This window comes from Mauremys mutica, chromosome 3 (assembly GCF_020497125.1).
Source record: "Mauremys mutica isolate MM-2020 ecotype Southern chromosome 3, ASM2049712v1, whole genome shotgun sequence".
Lineage (NCBI taxonomy): Eukaryota > Metazoa > Chordata > Testudines > Geoemydidae > Mauremys > Mauremys mutica.
Window position 1 is genome coordinate 145,241,843 of NC_059074.1, and position 23,588 is coordinate 145,265,430.

The 23,588-nt window shown below is 42.3% G+C and overlaps 1 long non-coding RNA gene across 2 annotated transcripts in view; it reads right to left on the reverse strand.

The window, feature by feature from the left end:
- The window catches only part of LOC123367579, a 53,133-nt gene extending 49,579 nt beyond the window's left edge, over positions 1-3,554 (reverse strand). For both annotated transcript variants that reach the window (XR_006578536.1, XR_006578538.1), the window contains exon 1: positions 3,357-3,554. This is a non-coding gene — a long non-coding RNA (uncharacterized LOC123367579). The remainder of the gene's footprint in view (positions 1-3,356) is intronic.
- Positions 3,555-23,588: the final 20,034 nt, after the last annotated feature.

Consider the following 23,588-nt stretch of genomic DNA (forward strand, 5'->3'; position numbering starts at 1 on the left):
TATTGATAAAAACTGGATGATATAATAGCTACAAGGACATGATAATTGTCTACAAATATTTGAAGGGAGAAAACACCTACAAGGGAGATCCATGGGAACATGAAATGGAGTAAAGAGATTAAAATATACAGATAAACCTATCTCATAGAGTTGGAAGGGACTTTGAAAGGTCATTGAATCCAGCCCCCTGCCTTTACTAGCTGTACTGATTTTGCCCCAGATCCTTAAATGGCCCCCTCAAGGATTGAAGTCATAACCCTGGGTTTAACAGGCTAATGCACAAACCACTAAGCTATCCCTCCCATTGTGAAATGAAATGAGATGAAAATGAGACAGGGACAACAAAGGCTGAATATCTGGAAAAGCTTCCTGACAGTTCTGAAATCTGACCATAGAGGTCCCTAAATGCGAAAGGAGCCCTTTTGAAAATCTGGCCCCAATAGTGGATGCTGAACAGAGCTGAATGACCTAATCTCAACTGTTCCCATTTTAAAATAAAATACATTTTGATTCTGCAACTAGGGACTTTTTGCATGATTCTTCACTTGAGTCAGGTTGTAAAAACTCAGGTCATAACACAACTTCTACAACCATGTTTCATGTGTGATCAGTTAGGGCTTGTCTATACTTCCAGCTAGACTGGCACTGCTGCAATCAATGGACAACTGGAAGTAGAAAAGGAATCAATGTAAATGTAACCCCTCTACTATCTAAATCTTTTAAGCAAGCAAGAGAATAAATTGCTAGCAGTTAACATAGGTAACAGAATGTCCATCTTGGACACCAAAACATGTACCTATGTAATTTTGTTTATGGCACTCAAATATCATGGTGCACATTAGAAATGCATAGATAGATAATCTCCATTAGCAGCAATGGAGGTTCATGGGGAATCAGAAACAAGGGTAGTGGCTTGGAACAAAGCAAGGAGAATATTCTGTTTCTAAAGGTGGTGTGAAAAAGGCATAAACATTTGTGGGAGAAGTGGACCAATAGGCAATTATTTTTTTGTTCCAAAATATAAACAATGCATATGATAATGGCAAAGTAAATACTGGGATCCTTTTGATATACACCAGATATTAACATTGGATACATAAATATAAAATAGATTACACGACCAACCCATGCTCACACTTACACAGTGTTTCTCAAACAGGGGTCGCCGCTTGTGTAGGGAAAGCCCCTGGCGGGTCGGGCCAGTTTGTTTACCTGCCCCGTCCGCAGGTCCAGCCGATCGCGGCTCCCACTGGCTGCAGTTTGCTTCTCCGGGCCAATGGGGGCTGCTGGAAGCTGCGCGGGCCAAGGGACATACTGGCCGCCACTTCCAGCAGCTCCCATTGGCCTGCAGCGGCGAACTGCAGCCAGTGGGAGCCGCGATCGGCCGGACTGCAGAAGGGGCAGGTAAACAAACCATCCCAGCCCACCAGGGGCTTTCCCTGCACAAGCGGTGACCTCAGTTTGAGAAACATTGCACTTACAGGTACCCCCCAATGATGTTGGTGCGTCCTCTCTGTTGCAGATGCTACACAACCTACTACCCATGCTCACACTTACAGGTACCCCCCAGTGATGTTGGTGCTCACCAACATGAGTGTGGGTTGCCCAAAAAGGCACTTTCTTTGCTGAACTCAACTTTTTACTAAATATATTAACAGGTTTTGAAGAAAATTGGGTTTGAACTAGGAATTAGTAGAAAATGCATTCTTTTTTCCTAATACAAACAGGAACACAAATTTTCTTCATGAAAAGTCAAAGTGAAATGCTACCATTCAGATTTGGTAGCAGTTTACACACATTTTGTGTAGGTATAAGTTACTATACAAAGTTCAAGGCAGTGGAGAATCGTGCCTCATTCTTTGGCATGTGTGCCATGTTTTGTTTCAATATCAGGAAGGAAAAAAGATGCTGGAAAGTGATATAAATAAATCAAGAGTCACTAAACACATACAGATAATCACCTTCACTTTTAGGCAATGGCAGTCATTAGACACTGGACCAGATTCTCAGCTGCTATAGACTGACGCCACTCTGCTGACTTCAGTGAAGCTACTCTGATTTATACCAGTTATGGGGATGAGTCATGGTCACAGCCATCTCTCCATGGCACAGAGTAGCAGCAAAATTATTTATTTCACAAACTGGATATCCTTTCAGCTCATCAGGACCCAAATCCTGCATCAGGATTTGCTAACAAAGATTCCTGCACCAGGTCACTGTCAGAAAGGGTGGGACACAGCCTTCTGACCAAAGATGGTAGAATTTGTTTCTCATGGACACTTCTGTGTGTTAACTTATCAGTGAGGGCAAACCATCTCCTGTTTTTCACAGTGTTAAATTGTCTGGTCACACACAAAGATCTAGAAAATTAGATAAGATGCTTCAGTCTGTGCTAAGTAGTAGCTGCTCTTAACAATTTCAAAATAATAAAATACAAATAAAATAGAATATTTCAGATATTATATGATGCCATAATCTGATAAGACCCAACATGATAGTACACCTCATGTTATGCACTGCTAATAGTGACACTCTCAAATGGATCTTCACAGCTCCTACCACTGTGAGGTACACAGGAGAGGCTTGTTATCTTTACTTGACAGAGGGAGAAACTAGGTCTGAGAAAGGTGACGTGACTTGTTTTAGGTCGCACGGCCAGTCAGTGGCAGAGTTGGGAATAGGACCCAGGAGTCCTGACTTTCAAACTAACTGTTACACCTTGAATTTCATACATTGAATGATCAGAATAAAGTTCTCAAATGAGCTACAGACCTACAATTGTTCATAGTAATTATTCAGCAAGTATTTTAGAAGAACTAGAACATTAAAGAGAATCATGAACTGCTCAGAGCCAATTATTGGAGAGAAGCAGAAAAAAACAATCAAATACATGATTGATTATGATGTATATGCCTGGTCTTATAAGACAACTAAAGGACCTGAGCCCTCCTCGTCAATAGCCCCCTGCTGGGCCAAGCAGCGTTGAGACTCTGAGATCTGGGAGGCTGAGGGGTCTCACCAGATGTCCCAAAGGATGGGATCACTCTCAGAGCACTATTCCAGGCCCACTTCTTTGTGAGGGCCTCCCACAATGAGAGCAAACCTGCCCCGCAACACAAACCTCCTTGGTGGAGGGAGGAAACCAGGGAAAAGGGAAAAAAAGAAGCAAGAGAAGAAGAGCAATGAGGGAGGGAAAGAGGACAATGGAAACCTAAAAGGACAAACCTCAATGTCCCCAGTGATTCTATGGGACAAAGTCCTAGGTAGGAAATCAAATTCTGCCACCTATGCCTAGAATTCAGCCAGAACCAGGTGGATCAGCCTGAATAGGTTCCAAACCTCTCTCAGGCTCTTACCTTCTAAACAGGGACATTAGTTTTCTAACAAAATGAGTAGTAGGAAAGGAGAAAGCTCTGAAAAGGTTCCGCCTCATGTTCATGTACGTGAATCCTAATTCTCCCTCAGTCCTCAAGGAGGGAGCTCAAGAAGGAGCCTTGCTGCAACAAAGCCATGGGCGTCTCGGGGGTTGTCCTGGCCCTGCACCTCTGTCCTGCCTGGCTGATGTCTGGGTCTCTCTGTGAGGTCACTGCCTCCCCACCACCTTTGCCCAATAGGCTGAGGTCCTGCAACAGGCCTTTGTGATGTCACTGCCATACCCACCCCTTAGGATGACCAGATAGCAAGTGTGAAAAATCGGGACGGTGGCGGGGGGTAATAGGTACCTATATAAGAAAAAGCCCCCAAAATCGGGACTGTCCCTATAAAATCGGGACATCTGGTCACCCTACCAACCCTTGCTTTCAAGGCTGATGTCCTGCCCCTGGCCAGCTTCTTTAGATGTTTGAGCTGCTTCCCCTGGACCACTCCACACAATGACCATTGAGTCCGGGGATCAAGCCAGCTACACAGTAAAGCATCAGAGGCTGCTCCCCATGCCACACTCAGTTTTTCATAAATGAGTAGTCTTTAAGAACAGAAGGGACCATTAGAGCATCTAATTTGACCCCCTGCATATCCCAGCCCACCTGTCTATCACAATAGCTAGCTTCTGATCAAAGCATGTACCAGAAAGGCATCTAGTTTTCATTAGAAGACATCAAGAGATGGAGAATCCATCACTTCCCTTTATAGTTTGTTCCAATGGTGAATCATCCTCATTGTTAAATATTTGTGCCTTATTTCTAATATCAATTTGTCTGTTTTCACCTTCCAGCCACTAGGTCTTGTTATGCCTTTCTCTGCGAGATTAAAGAGCCCTTTAATACCCGATATTTTCTCTCCATGAAGGCACTTAGACACTTCAACAAAGTCATCTTTCAGCAAGACAGGTTATAAGCTAAACAGATCAAGCTCTTTCTATAGCTCACAAGAAGGTATTTTTCTCCAGCCCTCAAAACATTTTATGGCTCTTTGCTGCACCAGTTCCAATTTTTCAACATCTTTTTAAAATCTTTTTGACAGCAAAACTGGCTGCAATATTCCAATCTGTCTCACTAAAGGTGTGTCACCTCCCTACCCTACTCACTACTCTGCTCATATGTCTAAGGATGGCTTTAGCCCTGTTCACCACTGCATCGCACTGGGAGCTCATGTTGAGTGGCTTGCCCAGTATGACCCCAAAAATCTTGTCAGAGTCACTACTTTCCTGGATATCCCTATTCCGTAGGTGTGGCCTGCATGCTTTGTTGCTAAGTATATGATCTTGCATTTGGCTCTGTTCAAACTTGTTTTGTTTGAATGGGTCCAGCTTACCAAGTGCTCCAGATTGCTCTGTGTGACTGCCCTGTCCTCAACATTATTTACAACTCTGCCAGTATTTTGTCACCCACACATTTTATCAGCAGTGATTTTATATTTTCTTCCAGTTCATTGATAAAAATTATTTTTAAAAATTAGTTCTTGAGAGCCTCTTCAGACCCCTAGTACCAAGTGCCTGCTCCCTACAGCAAAGCAGGAAAAGGCCATCCAGCCCTGGTGTTACATAGGGGCTAAGCACAGAACAAACACATGCTTAGGGGCTGTGTTATCCATAGGCACTGAGCAACCTGTGGGGGTCAGCAGCTTACAAATGCACTACAGTCCTATAGTGTAGACAGGCCCCAGCTGTGTCTCAGTCTCCAACCTTGTAAAATGGGGGTAATAAATGAAACCTTGATTATCTCTATTTTATAGCTGGGGAAATGGAGGCACACCGAGGTGAAGAGACTTGCTCATGGTCAAAGCCAGCAATAGAAAACGGCAGATCTTCTGCTTGCCAGTCCTGGGCTCTAGCTCTGGTTATCCTGGCCTCTCTGCTCTAACTTAACCTCTAGTTGGGCTGAGACTTTTCTTCTTCTTGATGTTCCTTAACTACACGTCACTACAGAAAAAGGATTTTCTCTTAGCCACCTGGCTCTCATGCATGTCTTTCCAAAAGACGTGCTCTGGCTTTGTCACTTGTTATGGGTTTGATGGAGGAACTACTCGGTGACATTGTACAGCCTGTTATACAGAAGGTCAGACTAGATGGACTGAATGGTCCTTTCTGACCTTAAAAATCTATGAATCTATACTTTTTTTTTGTTGCTGTTAGTAAGATAACTCTGGTTATATTTTTTATCATTCACTTTCAGTTGGAATAATAAAGCAACACTTATAAACACACTCTACTCAGGGAAATGTATTTATCCAGTATTGGCTCCTAATCCATAACACCAAATTAGCTTTCTTCCTTCTCTGAGCACGTGCTTTATCTTGCCTCTTTTCCCACCTCCACCCCACTGTCTCTTCTAACAAACTACCAGCAGTTTGCAGTAATACAGGGTAGAAGCAGGCAGTTATATGAAGAGAGCATGGGAGAGACAGGGTGAGTTAACAGCAGATACACACTGATTATAGCATCATCTGCTTATTTTTTTGTTAATGAACAACCTCAGACAGAGGTGCATATATTTAGCACTGGAAAAGCAATTACATGCCGTCTGCATCCATAGAGTAGTGTGCTGTTGTAAGATTTCACAAGATAAGCACCGTCAGGGTTGGCTGGTGCTTGGATAAGTGACCTCTAAAGAAAACAATGTGCTGTTGGGAGTACTGTGGATGTTTTAGTAGGAGGCATGTCTGTTTGAGTCAGTTTGGAATCAGTGTTCCAGCAAGGTGCTGCTAGTCATACAGCTTTTTGGAAGAGATGGAAAATTATGCTGCTGACCACTCTGGTGCTCAAAAATCCTAATCCCAGTCTCTTCATAGAATATTAGGGCTAGAAGGGACCCCAGGAGGTCATCTAGTCCAACCCCCTGCTCAAAGCAGGACCAATCCTCAGACAGATTTTTAAAGCAGTTCCCTAAATGGGCTCCTCAAGGAATGAACTCACAACCCTGGGTTTAGCAGGCCAATGCACAAACCACTTGGACAGATGCCAATGTAAGAAGCTACAATCTGCCTACCAAAAGCCCCTTTGAATATAGTATGCTTTCTTAAATACCTGTCCTCAGTTTTTCAACAGCTCATGTTAACGCTGCACAATTATCACCTTCCACCCCACAGGTAGCTGCATTTCAATACAAGATAAAATAGTTCCTCTTCCATGAATCTGATTCAAAACCCAATGAAGTCTATGGAGTTGACAGAAAGACCCACAATAGCTGTTGGCACAGGTCCTGTAGGCATTAAGGATAGCCTTATTAGATCATAACCTGATCAGACCTTTCCAAGAGTTACTTTGTATAAGAGCCAACTATAAAGGTTAATCCTATGGTAAGGCATTTATCACCTTCTGGAGATCCCTTGATTATGTCTGGAATGGATTTCAGGCCAGCTAGAGAAGTGAAGGATTCTGGAGTTTAGACACCTGGAGTTTAGACATGATGGGCTTCATTGTAAAGCAGGAAAGTGAATGTAAAGAATGTTTGTTTTTACTATAACTTAATTTAAATTTCAAAATGGAGTTGTATCAACTCCAAAAAATTAGAACTTCTTTGTTTAGAATGTTAGAATTAGAATGTTGAAAGTGTGAAGGGGGATGTCTTTCAATAATTTTGAAAATATTTTTTGTTGAAACGGGAAATTTGTCACAACCATTCTTTTCCCACGAACAATTTCAGTTTCAACAAATCAGCAACGAAAATGCCTTTCATCAAGAAATTCCCACCCTGCTCTAGATCCAAGAGTTAGTCCCACTGCTGCTGTGAAGCTCCAAGTGGCCAGGACATGAAAACTATGAGCTCCAAAGTGACCTCTGGCCACTTGGTTAATACAATCCAACTAAAAGGCGAGAGTGCTGGATTCAGATTCCTGGATTCATTGAGCCAGAAACAAAGACTGACTCTATAACTCTAGAAGCCTGAGGACCAAGTCCCTGCGCTGGCTGATTCAGTTCAGGGACTTGAGCTGGGGGCTCCCACATCCGAGAAGACTGTCCCAACTACTAGTTATTCGGGGGTCTCTGTCCCTCATGTGTTTTTTCACAACAGATTTCAAAAAGCCTCATTTTCCTTCTGCATTGGAATGAAAATGAACCTCAAAACCTTGCAAATTTTTGCAAAACAGAATTGTTGTTTTCCAGTCAGCCCCAGTCAGAGCTGTCCCTTGGGTATGGTGAATTGGGGCAACTGCTCCAGGCCCCGCGGGCCGGTGTGATTGGCCAGTATAGTCAGTCTCGGAAGTGACAGATTCATTACTTCTGCCCTGAGTCCCGCACCCCACTAGGGATGGCCCTGGCCCCAGTTATGGCCCCTAATGCACTTTGTAGGTCATGGAGTAAAACAAATATATATTCTATGGCAGCAAATTCTAATGCCTGACTGCCTTGCGGTGCATAGCTCATCATGGGTAGAGGGCTAGACAGGGGCACCATGCAGCCTCACAGTTCAATTCTCTCTGAGCGAAGTCCTAAAATACCTTTTCTTCTGCAACAGGAAAGTCCAGAATTACTCCCAAACTGCAGACTGGCTTGACTAATTTTTGATATGCAATTTGACCACTGGAGACTGCACAACAGCTGCACAATCCTGCAGTGCAGGGAAGGGTCCACGGCAACAGCTCCTGACTGAGTTGTCTTTGCTTTTCAAGAATATTTGTTTCCTTCCAGTAAAAATGTCACTCTTAGATGCTGGGAATCTCTATACGGGAATTATTCTTTTTGCTTTCAGCTTATGCTACAATACTGTTATAGGCCCAATACAATGCCCCCAGGAGCTTTCCACTGGCTTGGCTTCAATGAGTTTTTGCTCGAGTCTTGTATCCTTAACTTAATAGATTCCTGACTTCCATGAAAATGCATATACAGGAAAATGCTATTGGCACTCAGACAGTCTGGTGAAGGTATTGCTAGTTAGGTTATTAAAATGTCAAAAATTTTAAAGAGAGAAGGTGGGTGAGGTAATAGCTTGTATTGGATCAACTGCTATTTGTGAAAGAAACAAGCTCTCTCTCTCTGACCAACAGAAGCTGGTCTAGTAAAAAATATTACCTTACCTGCCTTGTCTCTCTAATATCCTGGAACCAACATGGCTACACAAAACATTTTAAACAAAAACAAGAACTTAAAAAAAATATTTTTTAACCAAACATCTCATTTTTATAATTGCTCTAATTTTCTCTTGGTATGAGGTTTGTTGGCCAAAGTACAGCATTTTTTTGTTTCCATCTTTAATTTTCATGGACAGAAAACAGTAAATATTGTGGAGGATTGTTACTGGCTTATAGATTACCCTTTCTGAATGCCATGGTTCATCAGTTTTTTTCTGTGCTTTGAAAGAACAAGTCCACTACTCAACTCTGGAACTGCCTATCATCATTATCCAGCAAAAAAGGAACAAAGGCAGCAGAGCAGTAGCTCAGCTGTCCTCAAAGAAAATCTGACCCACAGCCTTGGTTAAGGGTGACTGAGAGAGAATGAAGAAAAGTCAGGCTCCAGTAACTTTTAATGACAGATCTTGTTAGGGTTAAGAAAACAACTCAGCCATCATGCTGTGATTACATCTGAATAGGAACCCATCATCCTTACCATTGTGGGATTGTGAAGAAGGTTGTTATTCTCAAAATTAATCATTCTGTGCTACACAACTGGGACTCAATACGCCAGTTTGAGACACAAAACTTACTGCTGGTTGCCTAATTGAGGTCTAACTGATTTCTGCTGCTGCTGCCGCCGCCATTTTATCCTGCCTCCTGGATCCAGCCTGTCCTATCAAGCTACTTTTTGTTCCAAATAGGAGCATACAATTTGGCTCAATAAAAGTCTATCTGTGTCCCCTTCTTGGACCCCTTGAACAGTCCATGGGGCTGTGGTCAGTCTCATGAAGATGTATACTTCAAAACAGTACCTAGGCCCAATAAAACAAAACCTAATTTTTTATTTGTCCTGATTCATATTTAGCTTCCTTGAATACAGGAAAACATGTAACATTTTAGAAAAGTCTCCTCTCCTCTTTTTTGTTTGCACTCTGCAAAACAAAACGAAAAACAAGATCAACAACATTTTTGAAGCAAATAGAGCAGGGTCCTTAGCTGGTGTAAATTAGTGTAGTTGATTTCCCAGCAGTTTTGGCATCCCCAGAACTGTCATATATTTATATTCTTTCTCCGCTGTCCCCAGCAAAGGAACCTCCATGGAACTCTACAAACTGTAGTGGTGTTGTGTCTGCTTACACCAGGGATGAATTTAGGGGCTAGTGTTAATAGTTTGATTAAATTCCCTATAATTCTGCGATAGTGATTACATTTCTTTGTAGTTCATATCTTAATAACCTTAATTTAGTTTTGCTTCTGAGATGCTGTTCTCATTATACAAGTAATACAAAGTGAAAATGCAGTTCTTACTGCTTCATTTCTTTGATCAATCTTTATTTATTGTTATTATTTGTAATCCAATAGCACCTAGAGACCCCAAATGAAATCAGGCCCCACTTTGCTAAGTGCTGTCCAGGCATACAGTAAGGGTATGTCTACACAGCAACTGGACACCCACAGCTGGTCCATGCCAGCCGACTTGGGCTTGTGGAGTTCGCGCTGCAGGGCTGTTTCATTGCTGTGTAGATTTCCGGCCTCAGGCTGGAGCCTTGGTTCTAGGACCCTGTGAAGTGAGAGGATCCCAGAGTTTGGGCTCCAGCCCCAGCCCAGAAGTCTACATAGCAATGAAACAGCTCCACCCACATTCCAAGCCCCATAAGCCCGAGTTGGCTGGCTCAGGCCAGCTGTGGGTACCTAGTTGCTGTGTAGACATACCCTAAGAGACAGTCCCTGTCCCAAAAAAGTCTACAATCTAAATAGACAAGGCAAACAACAAAACTATGATTACAGATGGGAATTGAGGCACAGTGAAATGAAATGACTTGCCCATGATCACACAGGTGGTCTGTGGCAGACTTGAGACTTGCATCTCCTACTGGCGTGAATGAGAGTCATAGGTGCTGGGTATATGCCAGATTTGGCCCACAGTGCTTTTCATCTTTAGAAACATTTGCTATCTGCATCATACAAGTAAAGCAAGCCAAATTCTGCTCTTATTTACGCTAGAATAAATCCAGAGTAGATCCATCGACTTCAGTGGAATTACTCTGGATTTACCTCTGTAATTGAGTGCAGAATTTGGCCCAGCACAGTATGTCATTTTCCTGTTCATCTCTGTGAATAGTGACCTAACACAGCACCATGAAAAGGTGTAAATGAAGGAACATCACAGCTGCACATTTGCACAAAGACAGGTGGACAAACCCAACACAGTATTGAGTTCAGAAGTTCAGATTCAGCACACAGCTATGAAAGCTGAATCACAACCTTGACTGAACCTGGATGCTGGAGTGACACCCACTTGGACTGTCTATTGTGATTTTTCAGTGGAACAACTAAAAACTACTTGGCAATTACAAATTTTGGCAAGTGTGAATATTTATTCATTTTACTCATTGATTTTCGATGACTTTCAATAGGGAACATGCACTTGCTTTTTCTATTCCTATGTAAGTCCTAAAAGAGGCATTCTGCTTAGCTTCAGTAAGTCTCAGCCCTATTTCTATTATGGTTGCTTGTAAGAATAAAGGCATTTATGTGTGTCAGTGATATGTGTTCTAGCATAGTTATATTAGCCTTTTGTAATGACACTGTTTGGGGAAATATGGAATGACACTCTGTTTGGGGAAATATGAAATCTAAAATTTACCATATTTCTGATTATATCCCAGCTGAATATACAATATAGACATAGCTGGTGTGAATTGAAGTTAATGGAGCTATGACAATTTACACCAGCTGAGGTGACTTAGTTCAATAATACTATTTTGCTACCATAAGTTATTATTAGGCTAATTTATGCCAATAAACCATTCATTCTACAACCTGCATGATGTGTAGAAGGCAAACGTGCAATGGATTCATTGGCTGATGTTCCCATTGAAAAGGCTTGACTGGAGCTGTAAGCAGTAGCTTGTCATTTTATTTTCATGTGTAATTTTCCTAATGATATAGTCTAATTTTCCAACCTGAGTGCCTAAAATTAGACTCCGAAGTCCATATTTATGCCATGAAATAAAACTGACCCAATTGTTTCAACAGGATTTTGGAGTGTTCAGTATCTCTGAAAATCAGACCATTACTGAATTCCTCAGTGAATGCCACACCTCAGTGGATGTTCAGGAACAGATATTTTTAAAGAAAGGCACATTACTGTGGAAATCAATGCGAGGGAGGATGGTGGAGATGAACTGTAAAAGCTCTATCTACTGGACCTCTGCTTTAGAGGGTATACTCAATACTGTATGGCCAAAAGCAAGAAAATGATTATTAGATGTCGGTTCAACAAACAGAATTTAGTAGGGCAGGAATGTTCCTGAAATGGGCTCACTGAGATAATATGACTCCAACCACACTGGCAAGAAAACTCAATACATCCCTTCATAGGTTGTACCATACACTCTTCGCTTTAATTTTCTTTCTCCATCTTTTCCCACACTTTAACCATGGCCAGAGTTGTGATTCCCCTCCTTTCCCCAACCATGATATCGTACTCTTTTGGTTGACCAACCTTGACTTCTCTGAATATCATTAAAAATGATTAATAAGCAAAATCTGTAACAAAGACCTCACTTCTTCCAACTTGTTTTATACATGCCACTCACCTCTTTGCCAAAGTTTTCCTACAATAATATCCTCACTTCCATACTTAGACAAGCATCCCAAATTAGACCCCCCTCCTCAAAAAAAAAAAAATCGCAAACAACCAAGCCTGTTTCTAGATAGAGGGAAAGGAAATATGGAACTATGATAGTTACCTTTTTTTATTTTTTAAACTTGTGGGAGGCAATTGGCTATTATAGTGATGAGGGCCACATATGAACCTAGATAGCTTTGTTATATTTTACTCTTGGCTTATTCCAATGCCTTTGATTCCTGTCACTTTTAATGTATATTAGAAGAAACAAAAATATATTTTTGTTCCTCCATATCCCTCAAAACATATTTTAAGGTGAAAAAGAATACATTTATTTTGAAAATAATATTTTAATTATGTCATGCCTCATCAAAATGGCTAGCCTTTTGTTGAAACATGGCTTAATTACTTTATGAAGCCTTCATAAAACCCGCACACATAAAGCGCCTTTCTTCATACTTTCCAGACCTAAATTTGCAGTTGGCTCACTACCAGCGCACTCAAGCAAATAGTCACGTTGGTAGCGGCAGAACCCATGTTGATGAAGTAATCATAGTTGACTGCCTCGCTTGCGCTATTTCACAAACATGCCCGCAAACAAAAATTGGATATGCATGTTGGTTTTGATTTTGAATTCATTCAAAAATGCCCTTGCTATGTCAGAAAGCATGGAGACACCTTCACGGACTGTTGGCTACGCCTCGGCAAAGCTTTGCAACAGTCTGTTAGACAAAAAAGGAGCCTGATGCAGATACCTTAATAAGCATCCCATCTGCGAGGTCATCGGGATATTTCAAACAACTTTCAGCTCTCATTAGTTTAGCAGTTTTCACAAGCATGTCCTTATGTTTTGTAACTTTTGTAGCCAAACTTCCTGGGAAAGCCTCTGAACTGGATGACACTTTTACCCATGGGTCAGTCTGCAGTAATGAGCCACCAATTTATGTGTCCTTTGCACTTGCAGGCAGTATATGTTTGTATTAACCTTTCATGTTGTGAATTTTCTTTTATCCTAGTAATTCTCTGGCTTTCTACAATGCAAATCTCATTATTCCTAATAGGCTGCAATTAGGGTCTTCAAGCTGTTGATCACAGTCATTTGGAACAGCTGAAGGGCACTTCTCAAGAATATGTGCTCCTTTTTTATATTAATAATGAAATGCATAACACAGATTGTGCCCTAAAAGAAGTAGTGAATGGTCCAGTGGAAAGCCTTCTAAGCCTTACACATGCCTTCTACCAATACAAATTGTACAGCATCAGGTATGGCTTCATATAAAATGTACTCTGCACACTGCAGCATGTATTCTAGGCTTAGAATTTATTAAGTATTTTAGACCTGGTTTAGTAAGTGGTGATTTATTACCTTCCATTTGAAAGAGATAACCCAGTTCATTCAACACCTGATAACATGCAATCATTTAAAGTGGACGCTTTCATGCCATTTATCTCTGTATTTTGCGTCTTTTGGATTCAAGGCAGCAATTTCTTCTTGAGGGGTAAAAAGATAAATCCTGGAGTCTTTATTCAGCCCTTTATCAGACCACTGACGTTTTTGGAGTTTTGCCTGCATGAGGGCTCAGCGCCCAATTCTGAAAAGCACTAAGCACCTCCAGGGAGATGTTTAATGCCCTCAGTTCCCATAATACTCAAAGGGGACAAAGTGTGTTCAACATACCAGAGCCTAGCACTGTGGGATCCATGACTAGGGCTCCCAGGTGCTACGATAATGCATATAAATAATACTAAAAATAATAAATAATAATTAATAATCTCACTGGAGGAGTTCAGGCCCTAAGTAAGGACTACAAGATTTGGTCCTGTACATTATTGTCTAATATCCAGACGATCATCTTTGCTTCAGTTCAGATGCAGAATTTATTTATTTTCTTGAACATTTTAAAAATAGTTTTGGAAGCAATATATTCCCCTAAATATCAGGCCATAACCCAACTTCTTACTGATGGCCTTAGGAAGAACCTTTCCTGTGGGCAGATTATTCCATAACTTTCTACTGCCAAGTTTCTTCCACCTTCCTTCAAGGCAGGTCCTATTGTCCACTGTCAGACAGGATACTGAACTAGAGGGACCTGCTTTGATAGACCATGACAATTTCTGTGGTTCTATTTTAATTTATAGAAATCTTTATTCTATGGCACAATACATATATAGAATATGCAAAAAGATATTCAAACAGGATTAGCCATTTCATAAACTCAAAAGGATCTCTGGGAATTCACATGGAGAATTCAAGAATTCTAATTTTTTTTTATACTATAGAGTTGCAATAGTTAATAAGCAATAACTGAACAAAAAGCTTTAAATGTCACATTTAATTGAGGAGACCAATATTTTAGGAATATTTTTGGATAGTTCCATTAACTGTCAAATGAATGACATTTTGTACTTTTTATTAGGATATTAAAGTATATTTTTTTAAAAAGCAAAATAAAACATAAATAATTGTTAGTCTGTTACTTTTCCTTGGATTTAAAAACTGCTTTTATGTTCTGTTACAAATATTGTCTCTTCCTAAATTAGAATATAACTACTTGATGTAAATTAAAAATACAAAATATTTTCCAAATGTTGATGACCTTCAATTAACAGAACCTTGAAAGTATTCTATTTTTTTTTAAAAGGAAAAGAAATCTAATAATTTATGTTAATAAAATTTCACCTCACTGTTCTCTTTGATGCCTTACTCTCAATTCCTTACCCCCATCCAGGCGGTAGCCCACTCCCATTAATTCTTCTATTACCACTTTAATTTCACTTCCTTTCCAACCTCTCACCTAAAACCCCAGTCCACTCTTTGGCTATCACATACCTGAACTCATTCCTCTCTGGTCTCCCCTCTTCTCACCTCGCTTCCCTACTGTCTATCTAAAATGTTGCTCCCGCAATCTTATTCCTCCCCCACTACTCTGATCTCATCACCCTCCTCTCTGCATCCCTTCCCTCAGTTGCCCTCATCTTTTGAGTCTCTGTCCTCATCTTTAAGGTTCTGCACAGCTGCAACCCTTTCTACATGTCTATTCTCATCTCCTCTTACAACCCCCTCCCCGCTGTTGACAGTGCTTCTACCAGTTCTCCCGTCCAAGTTCTCCCGTTACCTCTCAACTTCATTACTGTCTTTTGGAACTTCCTGTGCTTCAGCAGAGCTATGCTGATTTACACCAGGTGTGCTCTCCAGTACATGGCTGTGACTGCATTCACTCAACACAGATGCACTAATGCAACTGAAAGCAGACATCTGATCCAGTATTCTAGAGGTTTATGAATCGCATACCGTAGCTCATGTGCTGTGCAAAGTTATGATCTGGTAGTGCTTTTACACCCACTTAGCCTCATTAGGCAGTGGTGTAAATGGGTAATCAGGCTCACAATGGCATTTTAATGTTGCTGTGTAAGTCTTTTTCGCAAACACGGTATGTTATATTATACTATATTCAATAGTGAGCAAAACAAACAGTCTTTTAAAAGCAAAAACCAAAATGTTGGTGCTGTAGACTCCAAAATTACATGGGAGAGGGGAGAAATGTGCTCTCTCCACAAGGTCTTCTCATCTCCCTGCCCCGGCCTCCTCACAATCTCTCCGCTTCCCTGTGGGTCCCCTTTGTTCCTTCGCCGACATCAAAATTAAAAAACATTCAAACCTTTAAGAAGCACCAGCCTCAAATCCTGTCTCATTTTGATGAAACTAGCTCTTGGATCTGTCTGCTGTCCCTTGGCTCTTTCACTATCACCTCAGCTCCTAAAAATCCCTGCTTCCTTTTCTTTGAATAGCCTGCTTAATGGACTCCCCACTGTGGCCTTCTCACTCTTCACTGTGCCTTTCTTAACTTGGCTTCTCAGAACTGTTTTTCTTGGACTCACAAGTGACTCATTCTCCCAGGCCAGATAGCCCTGGCTCCCAAGGCTTCTTTTGCCACTCCGTGAAAGGCATCAGGAAACATTATTTTTGAGGCCAACAGCCATCACATGCTTAATTTATAACTAGATCATTCCCTTTTTCTCCAAGCTAAGGTTGCTTTGCTTCGCTTCTCATCTTTCGAACCTTTCAGCCACTGAGTTGAACAACGCTGGTATGGTTTTCTTTTAGCTGTTTCAGAATAATAAGCTTGACAGGACAGAAGTTGTTCATATGAACTTTAAAAAAGGATTTCAGTACAGATGCAATCCCTTTCACATCTCTGAGAGGCATGTTCACTTCTATAACATGCTGCAATTCTAAATGCAAAATGATGCAGTTCAAAACGGTCAAATAACATGTATTGCTAGACTATGAGACTTTTTTGCATTTTACAAGGACGAAGCTATGAGAACTGGAGGAAATATGGATCGAATTTTCCAACAGGCCTCTAAAAATATATATGCACTATAATATTTGCATTCACAAAACCCTGCATTTCAGATCTATATATCGGTAAAACCAAAGACCGTAGTCCCATTAATTCAGACATCTGGAATATGTGCCCACATATTTAATGAAGCAAGGGGAGATGGCTTTGGTACATACATGCTCAGAAAATGTCACACTCTCGCCTTTTCTATCTCTTTAGATACAATAGTGGGACTTCAAAGTTTTAGTAAATGCCTCTGCTGCATCAGAAAACACTGTAGCGATATGTAGTGATTATTAACATTAAGAACTGGGAGCTGGTCTTAGACACAGAACAAGGTAAGCCCCAATCATTCAGTAAACCCTGTCCAGGTAGAGCCCTGCACCTGCATGAGCCCCTTTGACTTCACTGAGGTGCTGCATAGACATAGGGCTGCCCTGCATAGAACTCAAAGCAGGAGCAGGCACCTTATTTGCTCCCTGCCATTAACAGAGTTTGGATTGAGATGTCTACATTGTTTATCTAGGTGAATTTCTGTCTCTCACTTTCCATGCACATCTATAAGCATGAGGCAAGTATTACGAAGTCAGGGAGTCTCTCATAACTGACCAACTACATTGTCAACCAACCCTACTTATAAGCCACAAAAAACAGGTAAAAAGAAATGCAGCATGTTTCTGACTCCACAATGGATAAATCCCAGGGTGCACTTGTCTCTCTCGTTTATATGTTGGTAGCTTTACTTGTAATTATAAAGATATATTAGGGGCTACGTGTCTCCATATAAGATCACAAAAGGAAGCAAACCAAACTTATATTCTAACACTGAAATTTATGCAAATCTTAACACTTGCTGCGGGTCAGAGGGAAATGAGACTATGTTGTGAAATATCCTGGCAATCCTGGCGGCTGATGCATGTGGGAGCAATGCCTGAGAGTGGTGGCCAATGTCTTGTCCTCCACTTGTGGATGTTGGAATAGTTCCTATGTGATGCAACTGCTGGAGGTCCTAGCCCTGTCAGGCAGAATATGTAATATTTGTTAGGAGGAAATAAGGGAATGTCCTAGGATCCAGTTCCTGACTTAATTGACCGGCAGATCCCTACTGACAGGAGCAGAGATGAGTGAATAACTGACTTTTCAGTTTCATGTCTCAATAGAAAAATCTGAAAAATAAATCAGTTATTTGTGAACCAAAACTGATTTATTTTATTTTTGTTTTTCTTGATGAAAAAAATAAATGAAAAAATGTTGCTCAGGTTGAACAAAATGTTTCAAACATCTATTTGAAACAACATTTTTTAAACAAATGGTTTTGACATTTTTGTTTTCAGTTTTTTGGTTTTTACCAAAACTATTTGCTGAATTTGCAAATACTTTCAGTGCTGTGAAAAATGCATTTCTCAAAGAATACTATTTTTTTTAATTGCCCAGCTTCAGTCAGAAGGATTTTGTAGTGATAGGCAAACTTCATGAGAGTTGCAACACTGAAACCATTTGATTATATAGTGAGTCTGGTATTTGATGTTTTTCTTAAAGCCGGAGGTCCTGGAGTCATTTTATTGTATGAGATTGTGGTTTTGTTTGTTTTTTAAAGTTTCTAGCCCTCATATTGTAGAGAAGAGCTTGAAAACATGAACCAAATATGCCCTGAAGGCTCAGGAACCAAGGAGGAAATAACAAAACCCTTTTAAAAATCATGCTTTTATTTTTTTTAAGCCAACATTATGATTTGTGGGGGAGAGGGGCTGAGTTGTGATATTTGAACATTTGGGGTTGCTAATACTGTGCTTTGGAGGTTCGGTTCAGTTTAGAAAAGTACACAACAGTAAAAATACTTATTGTAACGTGTTGGAAGAGGCAGTGGCGTGCCTCCAAATGCCTTTTCTTTACAAAGGGCAAGTTGCAGGACATTTGTGTGAACTGCCTTGCCTTTTGTTGTGCATAAAGGGCTACATCGAGAGTTCATTCTCGGCCATGAGTACAAGGCAGCACACAGAATGCCCCTACTTCCCCCTTGCTGCTTGGAGGGGAGAATAATTTATTCCAGCCCTGAAAAGGATCTAGTTTACTTCCACCTCACTTTGGCCCAGTTCTTCTGGCCAGCGATGGGAGGTAAGGAGTAGAGCCAGGCTCCACCTACTCACTGCCCCTCTGTATCCCTCTCCCTGCTTATTTGCTCCCAGTAGGTAGTATCTGGAGATCTGGGGCAGCACCCTTTATCCGACCCAAGGTCTTACTCAACCAACAGGGCAGTGAGGGGATCTTACTGCCCCTTTTCACTCCCCACATGGCCAGAGAAGAAAAGGACACAGTCTAGTTCAGAATTAGTTCAAGGCTGGTTCTGCACGTGTATATCTATGTGTGAACCTCATGCTGCAGTTTCTCCCCAAGAAAACTGAAAGATGCTGCACTTATCTGAACCTTATTCCAATGATGTGTTTGCAAAATTGGGCAGTGAAGCTCATGGGAACAGTTTCAATCTTTTGAGATTTTCTATATTTTCATCTTCCACATGGGCCAGAAATAGTGCAAGACCAGTTTATCTCATAGTACTTCAGCATTTCCACTTCTAGTACCAGCACTAAGGAGAAAACACTGCCCACCACTCTTCTGGGTGCAGGGACCACAGATGGGAAGATGACACATGCTACACACCCTACATCAGCTTGGTCATTGCTGTTTCTTGTCACTTCATTCGTCCAATGAATCTGTAGCTTTCTAGTGAGCAAAACTGAATTCAGTGTTCTAGGTACTGCCATTTTAGAGACACATAAAACAGGCACAGGCCTCCGTGCTCCATGATATCACAGGACATCTGTGTATGAAACAGTGCACAGCAAATACTTTTAGCGATTGCAGTTCAGTATCACACAGTTTGCTGTCCAGTTCTGGGCACTACACTTTAGGAAAGGTGTGGACAAACTGGAAAGAGTCCAGAGGAGAGCAACACACATGACAGATCAGGTTTTCTAAACCTTTCATCAGGAAATGCTAAAACTGGCCATGTTTACTCATGAGAAAAGAAGACTGAGGGGGCACCTGAGAACAATCTTCAAATATGTTAAGGACTGTTATGGAAAGGATGGTGATTAACTGTTCTCCTTGTCAGCTGGAGATTGAACAAAAAGTAATGGGCGTAATCTGTAGCAAGGGAGACGTAGGTTGGATATTAGGAAAAGTTTTCTAACTATAAAGGTAGTTAAGCTCTGAATAGGCTTCCAAGGGAAGTTGTGAAACCTCATCCTTGGGGGTTTCCAATAACAGGTTGGACAAACACCTGCCAGGGATGGTCTAGGTTTACTTGGTCCTGCCTCAGAGCAGGGGGCTGGACTTGATGACTTTTCAAGGTCCCTTCCAGCCCTGCATTTCTATGATCACATCTGCTGTGGTACAACCTGAAAAGTTAAGATTACCATATGACAATCACTGGGGCCCCATTGTGCTAGGTGCTGCACAAAGAAATGGTAAAGAGACTGTTCCTACCCCAATGAGCTCACAATGTAATGGGAGCTGAGAGATTAAGTGATTTACCCAAGCTCACACAGGGAGACTGTGGCAGACTCAGCAACTGAACCCAGATCCCCTCAGTTCCTTAAACATCTTCCCTCTTATTAAGACTGACTCACTGTAAAGAATCACATCACCAGAAGAGATTTCTGCCTCTTTGTGATCAGCTCAGTTTTATCTTTCAGGGCCAAACAATCCCCTCTGATGAGGGCTGCAAATGAAACAAAGAATAAAACAGCAGCCCAATCAGGGTGATAGAAGTAGAACACAGGGGAGTGGAGCCTCGTTTTCTAGTACTTGAAACCCAGCCAACAATGCATTTAATCTGCAGCAACATGTATAGTACCAGTAGCTTGTAAATGAGATGATTAATATAAAGTTTTTAACTTATTTTAGATGTAAAATTGCAGATTATTTCTTGTAGACAGGTGGAACAGCACCTCTGGCAACATCCAAATTGTCTGAAAGAATTAAGCATCAGATTTCTTTCAGCAGCTTGTGTCGCACTCAGCCTGGTTCAGTAGAAAGAATCTCATGAATAATATTGTTTGTACTTTCTTCCATGCAGTGTTTTATTTTGTAAATTATTTTTTGAAATAAAAGGGATGGTGAGGATTTTGAAAGTCAGGTTGTGTCTCACTCCTATCCAAATGTTGCTTTCCTATTCATAAATTGCTGGGTGTGCATTACAGTAATTCTATATCCTCTTCCTACACTGCAAAGGTAGATGTTTTTTCATTCATGAAGCAGCAGTTAATAATTCGGACACAACAGGAAATAAAGAGGAAGAGGAAGGCTTCAGAAGAGGGTTGGCCCTGTCTGAAGGAAGCCACATCCCTTCAAGGCTCCGGTCTTGTTTATATACAGAATCTTTGTCTACACTAGCAACTTATGTTGGTATAACTGCATCACTCAGGCGTGTGGATTTTCCACACTCCTGAGCTACACAATTCTATCCAGGGGCGGCTCCAGGTCCCAGCACGCCAAGCGCGTGCTTGGGGCGGCAAGCCGCGGGAGGGGCTCTGCCGGTGCCGCGAGGGTGGCAGGCAGGCTGCCTTCGGCGGCTTGCCTGCAGAGGGTCTGCTGGTCCCGCGGCTTCGGCGGACCTCCTGCAGGCACGCCTGCGGGAGGTCCGCCGAAGCCGTGGGACCAGCGGACCCTCCGCAGGCAAGCCACCGGAGGCAGCCTGCCTGCCGTGCTTGGGGCGGCAAAATCCCTAGAGCTGCCCCTGATTCTATCGACCGAACTCCTGGTGTAGACAGCTCTATGTCAATGGAAGGGTTTCTCCTGTCAACATAGCTGCCACTCAGGAGCGGTGCCAGAATTTCTGGCGCCCTAGGCAGAATTCGGGGGGCAGCATTTTGTGCGCTACTCATGGGACGCGCGGGAGCTTCCGGTTCCCTCCCGTCGCGCCGCCGAAGAAGGACCCTCCACCGAAATGCCGCAGGCGACAGCGGCAGTCATTGAGCTGCTCAATTGCCTGCTGCTGTTTTCCGTGGCATGTCGGCAGAAGGTCCTTCTTCGGCGGTGCGATGGGAGCGGAACCGGAAGCTCCCGTGCGCCCCATGGGGAGTGCACAAAATGCCGCCCCCCGAATCCTGGTGCCCTAGGCAACTGCCTAGGGTCGCCTAATGGAAGCGCCGGCCCTGCTGCCACCTGTCAGGGAGGTGGAATACTACGTTGACAGGAGAAGCCCTCCCACTGATTGAGGTAGCATCTTCACTGAAATGCTACAGGAGTGCTGCTGCAGCATTTTAAGTGTAGACAAACCAAGAATTTGTTGCAACTTACCAAAAGGTGTGATTTTTAAAGCTATTTAGCCAAACCATTGCAAAAGGCTGTGTGAATGTTGTTATTCTGGTTAAACCAGGCTTATTTGTATTCATCTTAGGGTATGTCTACACTACAAAATTATGTTGCCCTAAGTTACAGCGATGTACAGCCACCAGCCACCGCAGTAATTAAATCGCTTTTGCATGTCCACACTACACTCCTTGTGTCGGTGATGCGGGTCCTCAACAGGAGCGCTTGCACCGATTTAACTGTCAGGGCGGAACATTGTGGGATGGCATCTGAAAAGCAGCAATAGTCAATGTAAATAACGGAGTGTCTACACTGAGACAGCGATGACCTAATCACATTGACATTGACTCTATGCCTCTTGTCAAGGTGGAGTTATTAAGTCAGTGTAGTGGGCAAGTTACATTGGTGGAAGCAACTTTTTAATGTAGGCACTTACAGAATTAGGTTGACATAAGCTGCCTTACATCAACCTAACTCTGTAGTGTAGATCTGGCCTTAGATAGATTAGGAACAGTTTAAATGAAACCAAAATAAGAACATCCACATGAGGATTTATGCTGGTTTAACTAACCTGGTGCAAATTTGTGTGTAAACAGCCCTGTAGAAGGAGTAGAGTTCCTAAGGCCAGAAGAGAATAGCTGATGAGAGAAAGGGCAGCAGGGCTCCCCTGAGGAATGGGCAGCTCAGTCAACAGAATATTTGACCATTCAGTGATTGGGAAGGACTGGTCTGTGATTCCCTGAGGTAAGGTACAAAAGTGAATGTGTCTGTTGTCCTCTCTAAATCAGCCAACAGATGGTTTGACCCTGTAGTGTGTGGGCGAGACTGTCCAGGCCTCCCTGGGGAAAGCGAAAGCTTAGTTATGGATTAAGGCAAGGGTGGCCAACCTGTGGCTCCAGAGCCACATGTAGCTCTTCAGAAGTTAATATGCGGCTCCTTGTATAGGCACCGACTCTGGGGCTGGAGCTACAGGTGCCAACTTTCCAATGTGCCAGGGGCTGCTCACTGCTCAACCGCTGGTTCTGCCACAGGCCCGGCCCCCACTCCACCCCTTCCCGCCCCCTCCCCTGAGCCTGCCATGCCCTCACTCCTCCCCCCCAGCCTCCTGCACACCACTAAACAGCTGATCGGGAGGAAGGGTGAGGCAGTGATTGGCAGGGCAGCCAGTGGGTGGGAGGCACCGGGAATGGGGCAGGGGAGGAGCTGATGGGGGGCTGCTGATGTATTACTGTGGCTCTTTGGCAATGTACATTGGTAAATTCTGGCTCCTTCTCAAGCTCAGGTTGGTCACCCCTGGATTAAGGAGAGGATAAGAGTGATTGGTCCTCTGAAGCTGACCCAGTCCACACTTGGCTCAGGACAACTTTGTTTATTGAATAGATTAAAAAATATGGTGAAGAAAGTTTTTCTCCAAACCACCCTGGGACAGATCTTTCCTTTCATCTCCATTGCAGTCAGCTGTCACTTCCAAAAGGCCCCTTTGAAAGTTTGGCCTGGCAGGACGGTGCAGTACCTTTAAACTATTCATTTAACAAAACTGTTAAAAACAGCAAAGCACATATATTCTAAGGGCCTAATCTAAAAACCACTGAAGTCATTAGAAAGACTCCCTCTGACTTCAGCAGGGTTTTGACTTCAACCCTAACTAAATATGTTCTGTTGACATACTATTTTTCTGCTGTTTCCCACGACAGGTCGCTTCCTCCTCTCCCTGCTCTGCCAGGCTGCCATTAATGTTGAATCTATACAAGTCCGATAGGAGCTCCTCGCATTTAACAAATTATTTACACAAACTCACACTG